The sequence below is a fragment of the Bos grunniens genome, chromosome X (assembly GCF_055505025.1).
Source record: "Bos grunniens cultivar Pamir isolate PY7600 chromosome X, Bosgru_T2T1.0, whole genome shotgun sequence".
NCBI classification, from domain to species: domain Eukaryota; kingdom Metazoa; phylum Chordata; class Mammalia; order Artiodactyla; family Bovidae; genus Bos; species Bos grunniens.
Genome location: NC_141194.1, coordinates 112,146,684 through 112,158,138, shown reverse-complemented (window position 1 = coordinate 112,158,138; position 11,455 = coordinate 112,146,684). Strand labels below are relative to the sequence as shown.

Sequence of the window (11,455 nt, the reverse complement as noted above, 5' to 3'; positions counted from 1 at the left end):
GGATCTAGTTCTCTGATCAGGGACCAAACCGGGTGCCCCTACACTGAGAGCATGGAGTCTTAGCCACTGGACCACCAGAGAAGTCTCTCCAGCTTTGTTTTTTTTTCCCCAAGATGGTTTTGGCTATTTGGGGTCTATTGTGTCCATACAAATTTCTAGTTCTGTGAAAGAATGCCATTGGTAATCTGATAGAGATTACATTTAATCTGTAGATGGCCTTGAGTAGTATAGTCACTTACAAAATTGATTCCTGCAGTCCAAGAACAGGGTATAGTTTTCCATCTTGTTGTGCTGTCTTCAATTACTCTCGTCAATATCTTGCAGCTTTCCAAGTACAGGTCTTTTGCCTCCTTCGGTAGGTTTATTTCTAGGTAGTTTATTCTTTTTGATGCAATTAAATGGAATTATTTAATGGCAAATGGGATAATATCCTGAAGTTCTCTTTCTTCTGGTTGCTGTTAGTGTACATAAATGCAAATAGATTTTTATATATCAATTTTTTATACTGCAGCTTCACTGAATTCATTGATGAACTCTGGTAGTTTTCTGGATCAGGATGCTGGGAGTTATCTCGGCCAGAACAAAAGGGAACCTCAAGCTGCCATGGACGGCCAAAGGGAGCAGGGGTAGGTGAGCATCTCACAGGAGTATGCAAGGGCAACCAGAACACACAGAGAGGAAGGTGAGGAGGGGGGTGGCAGGGGATTCAGCCATTGGCAGGGAGTGCCCTGCCACAATCCTGACAGCTGAGGAGGCAGCCAAGAGTGTTTGCTGAGTCCCAGGGAGTCTAAAATGGAACTCACCCTTTCAGGGGTCTGAGGCATCCCTGGGTCACATGGGAGGGCACTGAGTAGGGCTTCTGGCTATGGGGACACCGGGCAATGCTATCTAGCTCACCTGAGCTGTGTCTAGAAACATTTAATTCAGATGGTGTTTCAGCCCCCAGTTTGCAAGAATCAACAAAGAAGCCCACCCCTCACTTGTGACAGGAGGCTTCCAGCATGGAGCCAATGTCCACCGGGAGATCAGTGCTTATGCACCTTAGATGCAGACTTGCTGTGAGACACAGCACGCTTCCTCATAACCACATGGCAGACTTACGCGTCAGGAACCTTGCCACCTCCTGTACCTCCCCCGAGTCTTCCCATGAGGCAGGTGCCCCTAGGATTACCTGTGTGGGGAAGCAGAGGCTCAGAGTGGGTGAGGCAGGCAGCTGGGCATCAGCTGGGGATCAGCAGGGCAGCAGTGCCCACCTTGGCATCTCCTCACACAAGCCCTCTCTCTCACCCACTGGGCCAGGCTCCTGGGCCCCAGCTGGCTGACTCCTCAAGGTCAGAGGCATTTCTGATTCTGGAAATCTCGGGAAGATCCTCAACCCCAGGACCAGAGTTGGGGTGAGGGGCATTAGTGGGGTGGGCCACCAATGTGGGCTGTCCTGCATGGCCGCCTCTTTGATGCTAGAGCATCAGGCCCCAGAGCAGAATGGCAGCTCTCATGGCCTGGACACAGAGTGGGACAGAGGTCCCGTGGATGGCGGTCATAGGAAAGGGAGCCACACTGTGCATGAAGGCCCAGGGAGACCGCCCCCTCCTGCATGCCTGGGACCATGATATGCAGAGCAAGGCCTACCTGGTGTGGACATGGCAGGTTGCGGAGCCCAGAGGACAGCAGCCTGTCCTCCTTCTGTGCTCCCATGACTCCCTCGTGGCTCAGACCAGAAAGAATCCACGTGCAATATGGGAGACCTGGGGTTGATTCCTGTGTTGGGAAGGTCTCCTGGAGGGGGGCATGGCAACCCACTCCAGTATTCTTGCCAGGAGAATCCCCATGGACAGAGGAGCCTGGCAGACTATTATCCATGGGGTCGCAAAGAGTCAGACATGACTGACTAAGCACATGACTCCCATAGCTGTGGAGCAGAAGTTTAGTGCAGGGAAGCACAGGTCATTTCCTGGGAAGTGTCCTGGTCAGCCAAGGAAGTGCAGGTCAGGGGTCGACACCTGTATAGAAAGCAGGGAAGCTTCTGCAGTCTGCCCACTGCAAATGCCAAGTCCCCTCTCTGGGCCTTGTGCGGATACTCTTGGGCCACTCTGTCATTTTCCAAGGGCTAGAGACCATGGTGAGTTAGTGAGTCCCGAGGATGGGCAAGCTGGGGCACTGCCTCCTGTGGGACAGGGTCCTGCATTCTCCAAAGTGGCCTGAAGATGACTGGGTGAGGGCACCCAGGGGCCTAGCCAGGAGGGTGCTGGTTTCAGTAAGCCTTTTGAGACTCAGACTTTGCTATTCTCTCTCTCTCTCTCTCAGTGAAGCCAAGTTACAGTTCTGCTGCAGTCCCCTGTTTAAGAGAGACAGCCCACACCTCCTGAGGAAGATTAAGAGGAGAGTGGGCGTTAAGTCTGCATCTCGGCAGGTGAAGGGCAGGCCAGCAGCCCTGGGTGTCCTTCCTGCACCCAGAACCACACAGCCACAGGCTGGCCTGTCACCCTGCCCTGAGGGTGCCCAGGGGACCACAGCCACCTGGAACTCGCCCCTATCACCGCCCTGGCCAGGACCTATGCTCCCTTGCTGCTGGTCCAGAGAAAGTGGTCCCACCCAACTCGATGGGTCCTGACACCTGGCAGCCCAAGGGCACAGAGGCTCCAGTCTCTCTAATCCCTGTCCTGAGGTGGTGGCCCTGCCCATTGAGGGCCCAAGGCTCTGCTTCACCTGGCCTCCTGATCAGATGGTTCCTCCCATGCTGGTGGTGGGCCCCACCACTGTGCCTACCCAGATCTTCAGCCTACCCTCTGGGCAGCTCCCAGTGGCCACACTGGTGCCTCTGTGCACCATGTGGATGCCAGTCATGGCTGCCGGGTCAGACCCCAACCTGACCTTGACTGCTCGGGCCCAGAACCCCTTCTACTACTTCTCAGGCAGCCCCTCTTTCCCATAATCTCCAGCCATTCTTTCCCATAATCCCCAACCCCTTCAGGTGCGCCCCCAAAGGACCCCAAACATGCATCCTATTCAGACAGATAGAGGTGGCCCTGTGGTCAGAACACTACAGGGCAATAAAGAGGCTGAAAACATGAGGTATTTCCCATCCAGCACACATCTGCAGCACCTCCATCCTGGGCCTGGCTGAGCATTTGAGTCCCCTCAGGCAGCTGCTCGCTTGTGAAGACAAGACAGATGGCCACCCACCCCCGGCACAATGCGGGCACCTCATACACAGCTGGGTAAGTCTCGCAGACACCCTGTACCCGCTCATTGAAAAGACCTCTCAAAGGCTGGACAAGAGCCTGGCAGAGTGGCCCAATGGGCACAGAGACACTGTCCAGCAGGCTCCTCACTTGACAAATGAGGAGAAATTACGCCTCCCTTTGTCTGGGGCCCCAAAAGAGCCCTTCCTTTCCTGAGACGCACAGGGCTGGAGCCCGTGGTCCCTGCCCGAGGCCTGCGGGTGTTCAGTCTGGGGGCTTGCTGGTGTCTGGACACCAGGCCTGAGGTTTGGCTTCATGGCAGGGCCTGCATCTGGTGACATTTTCTTGTTTCTCTTTCTTTTCCTTTTTCATCTGAGCACTCTGAGGGTGTCACACCTCAGCACCCTCTGCTCGCTGGGGTGTCCAGTTTATAACGTGCTTTCTCTTAAAAGAGTTTGTCCTGAGGATCATAGCAAATAGCCCTCCAGGGTTGCACTGCAGAGACAAGAGCTTCGAGGTCAGGAGAGGGGAGAGCTCACACACCAGTCCACTGGAACTGAAAGGCCAGGTCTCCCTTGTTGGAAGTCTGGTGCAGGCACAGGAGGCCCCTGAGAAAGGACTTGGGGTGGTGAAGGCCAGGGCTCTGTCAGCCCCAGCACCGAGCTGCTGTGATGCCCGACCAGGCTGCTCACTTTTGAGACAAAACACAGCCCCTTATGAAGGTTCGCTGCCTGGGGAACACCTTACCTTTTTTTTTTTTTTGAAATATAAGTTATTTATTAATCAATCCACTTACAAAGCAGGTGGCTTAATGCAAGCTTATCGACATCTTCACATATGATCCATGGGAACAACACCTTACCTTTTGAGAAGTTTTCATTTGTCATTTTGCCTTGACTTCCATATGCCTCTTAACCTGGAATCACATGCAGATGCTGCTATTTAAAAACCACATTCCCAGAAACCTCAGTATGTGTTGCACATGCTTACCAGTAAACCTATAGAGAAAGTGAAACTGTTCAGATTGCAATCTCAAGTCATCTGCTTGTCACAAAAGGCACCTTTTATTTACAAAGTCAAGGCTGCCTGACATCAAAAGAGACCCATGTGGTACAATGCTCAGTCCTCAGTAGATTTTGACTGATGTCTGTGGAGTAAAGTGGCTAAGCACGCGTCCTCCTGGGCCAGGCAGAGGCGGCAGCCTAAGGTCACACAGGAGTGTAGGGACGGAGCATGGCCTTGATGGGCTGGCCCTGGACAGTGAAACTGTCTTGAGCCCCACGCATGCCCGGGTCACCAGAGGAGAGGCCAGGTGGCTCCAGAGGCACAGAATTAGTTCTCTCCCCAGGACCACACAGGCAACAGTGTCTAGGAGAGTGGAAATACAATTCAACCAGACAGGGTGTCTCAGAGACAGGCCCTGCCTCACAAGTGCTCCAACTAGATAAGGAGGCTCAACCGGGCAGATCCTGAGGAGCCAGTGATCCATGGCCAACACATTTCCCACCAGCTCTGCCCAAGCCTCCCTCAGCCCAGTGCTCATTTTAAGTCCTCAGTGGCCCCTGGGCTCCCATGCTCTGTCCCTTCACAAAGGGAGGTGCCATGGCCAAACAGATGAGGTAGGGAGGCTGAAAGAAGCTGATTTCTGGATGATGGAAACAAGGTGAGCAAAGCTGGCAGTGCTCTGGAGTGCCAGCTCTCTGCAGGAGGAACCACCTGGGACTCCGTGGGCACTGTCATGAGGAAAGGCACTAGATTGGATTGAGCTACAAATTGGCAGGGGAGGCTGATGAGACACCACAGCCTGGGTCTTGTCCACGCCCAACCACACAAGCAAGGCCTGTGACTGGGCAGCAAGGTGTTCAGCCATCTGCTGAGCCTCTGGAAAGAGAGGGATGGTCCCCATCTCCAGGGTCTAAGGTCCTGGCCAGGGGACCTTCCAAGGCCCCATGCAAACCCCCCAGGTAACGAGCTCTGCATGACCCCACCCTCAGCAAACCTGGGGATGCCCAAGCCTTGCTCAGGCAGCACCTCTGGCCTCTAAGCAGTGCTATGGGGGGTTTTGGGGGGGTGCTGGAGGTGGCCAGGCCATCATGGGGGCTGGGCTGAACTGCAGTGAGGCTGAGCCCTTGGCCTTCAGGGGCCCCAGGGGCAGGGCGGGTCAGCCACCCACCCTACCCCTGAATGTCTCTCCTTTCTGTGGGAAGAGTCTAAATTTGCCTGACCAGTGGGGACTTAGAACCCACAACTCACGAGTTCTTGAACCCCGAAAGCCCCTCTGCCAACTCTGCCCATGAAGGGCCCATGGGAGGGGGCATCCATGCAGACCAGTGGAAGAGAGCCACCAGGAAATGACCCTGGGGATACCCCAGAGAGGAGGCATGTGAAGTTACTGTGAGCAGCCAAGGCCATCTACAGGCTGCTGAGTTCTTGCTAACTCACCTGCCGCTGCTCACCCTCTTCAACTAAAACAACATCATTTATACAAAAGTTTCTGAAGTCTGGTGACACTGAGGGGCCCCCATGGGAAGGCGAGTGGCTCCCTCAGCTCCCCCATGGTCATGGGCTGAGTAGCCCCCATCCAGCATCTGAGCTAGGACACCAGCCTTCTCTCAAGGCTTAAAGAGGCCCCCTCCTGAGAGAGGACGAGGGGTCCAGTCACCCTGGAACAGAGGATCCTATAGAATACAACTCCACCCTGACTGAGACTCCTGTGGGTCCCAGTTTGGGCTGTCAGGCTGAGACCCCATACCCCCTCACTTCCTCAGTGAACTCAGGGAGTCAGAGGCTTGGTCTTTGGGGCGCAGTCTCAGGTGGGCAGAGGGAGGGGCCCACGTCTTGTGGAGACTTGAGATGAGGACTAGAGGAGGCTGAGGGTCCCCAGGGGATGCATGTGTGGCCCTCCTGATAGCCCTGGGGGACCATAGGGCCTGGCATCCAGATGTAATGTCACTGATCCTGATGGGAGTGAAGTGAGGGCCTGGGTCAGGTGCCCGGGTTCAGGTCAGCAGAGTGAAGGAACCCAGCTGTGCTAGGAGTCAGCTAGAACCCTGAGGGGGGCTCTGGGACCCCACGACAATCCAGGTCATCATTGCTGTCAGCCCTGGGAGACCCTGGAAGGGTTGTGGGAGTGAGCCCCCTACTCCTGCTTGCCTCTCGGGGTCCTGGCTGGGGAGGGCCTGGTTCTAAGGGGAGCAAGGTCAGGGACAGAGGGTGGTGCTCAGACCTGCTGAGAGTCAAAGTGAAGAGCAGGAGGAGGGTTGAGGAATTCCGGGGCATCATCTCAGCTTGGGAAGCCCTGGGCATGGAGCCCTGATGTCGTGTCTGCAGACTCCCCCTGAGGGATCCCAGTGAAGTGATGGCCTTGGTGTGAGGACCCTGCCTCCGGTCAACACAAGGGGCATCCCCCGACCTGCCAGGGCTCAAGATGAGGACCTTGAGGGAGGACACAGGGAATCCCACAGGTCCCGGCACCTGCTGTCAGTCGGGGGTGACTCTCGTGGGGGCATGAGCTCGGGGTCTCAGAGACATTGAAGACTTGGCATAAGGGGCGGATTGGAGGGGAGATTCTTAGGCTTTGAAGGAGTTTAGGTGAGGACCCTCAGGGAGGACCGAGCAGACCCCTGCCCCTGTGCTCAGTGCTGGGAGGCCAGGCAGGACGTGAGGAGGAACTGAGGACCCGCAGGAGGCCGTGGGCAGTGTGGCCACATGTGGAGACCCTTAGTGCTTTCTGTTCAGACTCTGGTCTTGTTCTGAGTTTCCATGCAGGCTCCCAGAGGGGTGGGACCAGGTCGTGCCAGGATAAAGGTGAACACTACAAGGGAACCCTGAGGGGACCTCCCACCACACAACTGGGGGGACCTCACAGAGTCCACTCCTCGTACCATCCCAGAAGGCTCAGGGCTGTGCCACAGGATACCCCTGAGGTGCCCCTCCATTTCGGGGGATCCAGGAACCAGGAGGCAAAGGCAGAGGTCTGAGGACCATGTCCAGAGGTCAGAGAATAGAGGAGGTCCAGGCAGTGCCAGGAGTCAAGGTGAGGAGGGTGGCCTGAGTATGCACCAGGGGCTCCCCATCCCAGAACAGAGGGGAACCCACAAGGGCCTAATTCCCACAACTTGTCACACTGGAAATCTCGAGCTGTGTTGACTGCACCCTGGTGAGCCACCTCACTTCCTCCTTCAGGTAGCCAGGGGGCTGGCCACTCTGGAGGCACGCCCCTGTGAGATCTGAGAGCACCCCTAAAGGGGAGACCTGTAAGTGGCCTGTGTCAGACCGCCCAGGGTGCGTTTCTCAGCCGAGGCTGCTCACACCCCCTCTCTCCTCCAGGCAGGTGGTCCCCATCTGTCCCCCTGCCTCACTTCTGTCTGTGGTTTGATCCCAGGCATCATGCTCATGGTCAAGATGAGTGAGCTGAGCAAGCCAAGCAAGCCTGAGGAAAACCTTCAGGACCCAGGTGAGGCCCAGGGCCCGGAAGAGGTGCAGCTCTTGGGGACTGAGGCGGGGAAGGCTGCATCTGCCTTGGCCTCATCCCCTCTATCTCCTGCTCCACCCTTGTGGAGGCCTTGCCCCAGGAAACTCTTAATGAGATGGTGACAGGAACATGGTGACGTTCCTGCTCCTCAAGTATCGAGCCAAGGAGCTGACCTCCCAGATGGAAATGCTGGAGAAGGTCCTCAGGGATAACCAGGAACAGTTGTCGGTGGTCTTCAGCCAAGCCTCGGAGAGCCTGCAGCCAGTCTGTGGCATGGAACTGAAGGAGGTGGACCCCACGGAGCACATCTACATCATGGTCCCCACCCTCGGCCTCACCTGCGATGCAATGCCGAGCGGTGGGCAGAGCATGCCCAAGGCTTGCCTCCTGGTGCTGGTCCTCAGCCTGATCATGTGGAATGGAGACCGTGCCCCTGAGGAGGAGGTCTGGGGAGCACTTAGCAAATGGGGATGTTTGTTGGGAGGGAGCACTTTGTCTTTTGTGATACCAGAGAGCTGCTGACCCAAGTGTGGGTGTGGGAGGGGTACCTGGAGTACTGGCAGGTGCCTGACAACGACCCTGCTTGACACGAGTTCCTGTAGGGTCCCTGGGCCTATGCAGAGACCAGCAAGTAGGAAGTCATGGAGTATCTGCTCAGAGACAACCAAAGGTTTTCCAGGGCCTTCCCACCCCCATCTGCAGAGGCTGTGAGGGAGGAGGAATAGGAGCCCTGACCCATAAAAGTAGCCAGGCTGATCCTTCCCTCTGTGATTGAAGAGGGAGCGGTCAGCCTTCTCAGTAGTGATGGCCTGGGCCACTTGGGGGAACCCGGTGTGTAGCTTTGTGTTCCTTTTCTCTGTGATGACATGGAAAATCATCTCTGTTTTTTAGGAATTTTTCAAATGTGTTTTTTCAGCTTAAGCCTTAATAAACTTCAGTATCTAACTTTGTGAATTACATTCATCCCACATGTATTTGTACTTAGCCAGTTTAAGGACCAGAGTTTTGCTGTTTTGTAAAAGAGATTGGGAACTCTCCTATTTTATTTTGTGACCCTGAGCAAGATCATAAAGAATTGGAATTACAAATATTTTGGATATGTGAACTTACTTAGCAGTATATAGTTAGTGGAAAAATTGGAAAATAAAAAACAGTTGTAGTGAATTCTCACTTCTTATAGGTTTTGACTGTCCTTTTCTACGGCTAATCTGCATCTGTTTACTTGGATTTTGCCAGGTTGTTATTTAAGAAACTAGGAGAAAATTGATGAGATTAATAAGCCCCCTTCTCACTGGTTCATTTATTCCACAGAACTTCAGGAGGTGAGGTGTTAGGGCAGAGGGTGGAAGCTTCAGATCCGCAGAGGATGGACTCTCAAGACCCTGAAGCAGTATTGAGTAGACCTCCCTCCCACCTCTGTGGTCAGTGTTAGGAGGCCAGGCGGGATGTGAGGAGGAGGTGAGCACTGAGCATTTCCCAGCCTAGGACCTGCCGAAGGCCCTGGACAGGTGACACCACACGTGGGGGCCCTCAGTGCTTTCTGTTCAGACTCAGGTCTTGTTCTGAGTTTCCCTGCAGGCCCCCAAAGGGGAGGGACAAGGCCATGCCAGGGGAACAGTGGGCAGTACAAGGGAGTCCAGAGGGGACCAGCCACCCCATAACTGGGGGACCTCGCAGGGTTCACCCCTTTTACCAGCACAGAAGACTCAAGTCTGTGCCACAGTCTACCCCCTAGGTGCCCCCTCCATTTTTGATACAGGAGCTCCAGGAACCAAGAGGTGAAGGCGGAGGTCTGTGGCCCGTGTCCACAGGTCAGAGACCAGAGGAGGTCCAGGCAGTGCCAGGAGTCAAGGTGAGGACGGTGTCCTGAGTGTGCACCAGGGGCTTCCCATCCCAGCACAGAGGAGAGCCCACAAGGTCCTAATTCCCACAGCACGTCAGACCCAGAACCTCACTCTGTGCTGACTGCAACCTGGGGGGCCACCTCCCATCCTCCTTCAGGTAGCCAGGCGTCAGGCCAATCTGGAGGAGCTCCTCTATGAGGCCTGAGAGCACCTCTCAAGAGGAGACCTGTAAGTGGCCTGAGTCAGACCGCCCAGGCTGGGTTTCTCATATGAGGCCGCTCACAACCCCCCTCTCCTGCAGACCTGGGGTCCCCATCTGTCCCCCTGCCTCACTCCTGTCTGCAGTTCGACCCTGGTCATCATGCCTGGGATGCATGAGCTTTGCCAGCCTGGGAGAGTCTTTCAGGATCCAAGAGAGGATGAGGGTCTGATGGAGGCAAAGTTCACTTGGGGTGAGGAGGAGGAGGAGCAGATGAAGGAAAGAGATGCAGCTTCCTCCTCTCCCTGTCTCCCAGTCTGGGGCACCCTGGAGGAGGTGGCTGCTACTGCAACAACCAGTTTTCCCCAGAGCCCTCTAGGTGTCTGCCCCTCTCCCACTGCCATGGCTGCCAATCTTGGGAGCCAGTCTGAAGACCATGGCCTCAGCAGACAAGATGAAGTGCCAGACACCTCACGTGACCAGGAAGATGCAAAGTCCTTGCTCCAAGATGCACTATGGGTGAAGAAGAAAGAGCTGGTGTGATTCCTGCTCAGCAAGTATCTTGCCAAGGAGCCGATCACAAAGGCAGAAGTGCTGAATAGTGTCCTCAAAGATTACCAGGACTACTTCCTGGTGGTCCTCAGTCAAGCCTCAGAGTACCTGCAGCTGATCTTTGGTTTGGAGGTGAAGGAGGTGGATCAGAGTGAGCAGACCTATATCCTGGTCCCCACCTTGGGCCTCACCCTCAATGAGATGCTGAGGGATGGGCAGGGGTTGCCCAAGGCCGGCCTCCTGGTGGTGATCCTGTGCCTGATCACTGTGGAAGACAACCGTGCCCCTGAGGAGGAGGTCTGGGAAGCATTCAGCAGGATGGGGGTGTCCTGGGAGGGAGCACTACACGTATGGGGATCCCAGGGAGCTGCTGACCCAAGTGTGGGTGCGGGAGGGGTACCTGGAATACCGGTAGGTGCCTGACAACGGCCCTGCTCGATACAAGTTCCTGTGGGCTTCCTGGGCCTATGCAGAGACCAGCAAGTTTAAAGTCCTGGAGTATCTGGACAGAGTCGGTTGAAGGGGTCCCAGCTCCTTCCACCCCCTCTGCAGAGGCTGCGAGGGAGGAGGAATGGGGACTCTGAGCCAGAGCAGCAGCCAGGCTCCTTCCAGGCCCACATCCAGCAGCTTGTCCTGGGGGGTGCAGGAAGGGAGGTGATCCTTCCCTCTGTGATTGAAGAGGGGGCGGTCAGCCTTCTCAGCAGTGAGAGCCCGGGCCCACTGGGGGAACCCAGTGTGTGGCATCTTTGCGTTCCTGTTCTCTACAATGACACGGAGACTCATCTCTCTTTTCTTGAGGAATTTTTCAAATGTTATTCATTTTTATAGAAGACGATGCATCCCAGTATCTAACTGTGTCAGTGACATTGATCACCGTGTGTTTGTACCCAGCCAGTTCAAGAACAAGAGTTTTTTCTCTTTTGTAAAAGAGATTGGGAACGCTTCCATTTTATTCTGTGGTCCTGCACAAGATAACATGGAATTAGAATTAGAATGATTTTGGAAATGTGCATTTATTTAGCAGTGACATAGTTGGTGGAAGAATTAGAAAATAAAAAGTGATAGTACTGAATTTTTGCTTCTTATACTTGTTGTGTGTCATTTTGTACAGCTAAGGGATCTCTGTTCATTTGGATTTGCCCAGATTATCAAAGGAAGTGGCAAGTAATCTGAGCCAAGCAGCCCCTGCTCACTGGCTCATTTA

General features: G+C 54.8%; 2 pseudogenes; both read left to right on the top strand.

Annotated features, from left to right (window-relative positions):
- Window positions 1-7,571: 7,571 nt before the first annotated feature.
- LOC147341192 (melanoma-associated antigen 8-like) lies at window positions 7,572-8,381 on the top strand (annotated as a pseudogene).
- Window positions 8,382-9,861: 1,480 nt separating this feature from the next.
- On the top strand, window positions 9,862-10,909 carry LOC147341191 (melanoma-associated antigen 8-like; annotated as a pseudogene).
- Window positions 10,910-11,455: the final 546 nt, after the last annotated feature.